Source organism: Gossypium arboreum, chromosome 7, assembly GCF_025698485.1.
Source record: "Gossypium arboreum isolate Shixiya-1 chromosome 7, ASM2569848v2, whole genome shotgun sequence".
NCBI lineage: Eukaryota > Viridiplantae > Streptophyta > Magnoliopsida > Malvales > Malvaceae > Gossypium > Gossypium arboreum.
In genome coordinates, this window is record NC_069076.1 from 45702470 (window position 1) to 45705179 (window position 2710).

At 35.6% G+C, this 2710-nt stretch overlaps 1 non-coding gene across 1 annotated transcript; it reads right to left on the reverse strand.

Annotated features, from left to right (window-relative positions):
- Positions 1-2214: 2214 nt before the first annotated feature.
- Positions 2215-2321, reverse strand: LOC128296143 (small nucleolar RNA R71). Its single transcript, XR_008286692.1, has one exon. It is a non-coding gene; the product is annotated as a small nucleolar RNA R71 (small nucleolar RNA).
- Between the last annotated feature and the right edge of the window lie 389 nt (positions 2322-2710).

Sequence of the window (2710 nt, forward strand, 5' to 3'; positions counted from 1 at the left end):
AAAAGTTGTTTGTCACACCTCAAACTTCCATATTCTTCCATTAGACATCAAAGCACAAGGATGTCATTCATGGGTATATTTTTGAACATGAACCCTAGCTCAAATTAAGGGTAGAAATAACTAAATCGAGCTACGAGGATTTCAAAAATATAAAAAGCATTAAAAATGGGGCTAGGATGCACTTATGATAAGTCGTAATTTATACATATTTTATCCCATGCTTAAGCATATTTTTGGATGAATTATCATTAGATTTGTGGAATTTGATGCTCCTAATCCTTTAATTTCAAGTTTTATACTTAGGTGAGCATAGAAGAGTAAAAAGAGCGAGAAACGGGTCAAAAACAGAGAAAATGGGTCAACATGGGAAATCAACACGGCCTGGACTTCCTCACATTGGTAGACCACATGCCTGTGCCTATTTAGCAGACTCTAACACGGCCTAACCATACCACATAGGTGCGTCTCTACTGAGCCCAAGTCTAGTTCTACTTGGAAAAGGCCACTTTTGAGGGCTTGGAAACATTCTAAAAGCCTATATAACCACCCTAGAAGGGCATCTAGAGAACACACGGAGTAGGAGGCAAGGAATTACTCGAAGAAAGCCGATTGATTCATCTCAAAAGCCGAATTCTCCTTCAAGACTGAAGATCTCCCTTCAATTTCCTTCAGGGGTTTTTTGGGTTTTCTTTATGTTTTGTTATCATTATTCTTCTGAGATGTTTTCTTTTACACATATGAACTAAATCCCCTAAATACCTAAGGGGGATGAAACCTAAGACGGATCTTGTTATTATATTCTAAATTATATGATATGATTTGTTCTTAATTATGTGTTCTTAATTCTTGCTTTAATATTCCAGGATATTGATTCAAGTATTGATGTGCTTATTCAGAGGAGTAAAAGTCCTGTCTGAGAGTAGATCTAGCATAATTAAGCGGATTTGATTGCACCCCTAGACATAGGACGACATAAATCTGCCAGATTAGGGTCAAACCTAATAAGGGAATCCATAGGTCGAGTTAATGCAACACTAGGGGTTTTAATTAGAAAGAGATTTCAATTAATCAACCTAGGGTTAGACGTTGTTAGTCTATAGAGAGGTAATAATATAAATTAGGGATTTTTACAGATCGAGTTAAGTGAATAAATCATGTAATTCAGAGTCAAATAACAAGTGAAGTCTAGGTGGATTCTTCCTTGGGTATTGTCTAAATTAATCAGTTTTCCCAAAAGTATTTCCCCAATTTACTTCCTGTGCATTCTTAGTTTAGTTAATTAGTTTAGATAAAGCAAACCCCCTTATTTTTAGGCTAGATAATAAAAAGTAGGTTAATACTAATAATTTTAGTTCTTGTGAGTTTGACATTCCGGTCTTGCTATAAGCTATACTACTGTTCGATAGGTGCGCTTGCCTTTATCTCGATAATAGTTAGTTTTCAAGTATGATCAATCATAAATATAAAACTTATCACGCACATCAAGTTTTTGGCACCGTTGTCGGGGAACTAAGATATTAGGAACGCTTAATTTTTATTACTTTAGCCATTTATTTTATTGCAATTTAATTTTTATTTTAGTTTTGTTTATATTAATAAATTTTCTGTTATTTGCTTCTGGCAGGTTTTTATAGTTTATGACTAGAAGAAACCCGTTAGGACCTCTACTTTTTAATAGTGAAATCGAAAGCACAGCTCGCAAAAATCGAAGAGAAATAAGGTGAAGCCTACGATACATAGAGGAAGGGCAAGAGGACGATATTCAACCTACAACTGAGGAGATGGCTGATAATCATAATAATCAGTTGCCTCCTGTGGCTATTGCAGACCTAGTAAATTAGAATCCTACTCCTTGTACTATGTACGATTATGCTAAACCTAATTTAAAAGGAACTGAATCGAGTATAGTTAGGCCGGCTATTACTGCAAATAATTTTGAACTGAAACCTAACATGATCCAAATGATACAACAGTTTGTTCAGTTTGATGGTTTACAGGACGAGGATCTAAACACTCATTTGGCAAATTTTCTGGAGTTCTACAACACTTTTAAAATCAATGGCTGATGATGCTATTCACCTTCGGTTGTTTCCCTTTTCGCTGAGGAATAAGGCTAAATAGTGGTTGAGCTCGTTACCACAAGGGTCAATCACTACTTGGGAACAAATGGCCAAAAAATTTTTACTTAAATATTTTTCGCTGGCTAAAACTGCTAAATTAAGGAATGATATTTCTTCTTTTGTGTAGATGGATCTAGAAACATTTTATGATGCATAGGAGAGATACAAGGATCTATTGAAAAGGTGCCCTCACCATGGTTTACCACTTTAGCTACAGGTTCAAACTTTTCACAATGGCCTGAATCTTTCGACTAGACAGATGATTGACGCAGCTGCTGATGGGACTATCAATAAAAAGACACCTGAAGAGGCTTGTGAATTTATAGAAGAGATGTCATTGAATAATTATCAGTGGCAAGTCATGAGGACAAAGACGAAGAAAGCGGTCAGCATTTTTAACGTCAATTCGGTCACTATGCTTTCTAATCAGGTAGAACTTTTGAATAGAAAAATTGATGGTTTACTTGGTTTTTCACAGGCTTATCTAGTAATGCAGTACGATGCAAATGGAGGTGGAACAAGCAATTCAGAATACCCACCCTATGGCCACAACATGGAAAACGAGTAATTAAATTATATAGGTAATAATC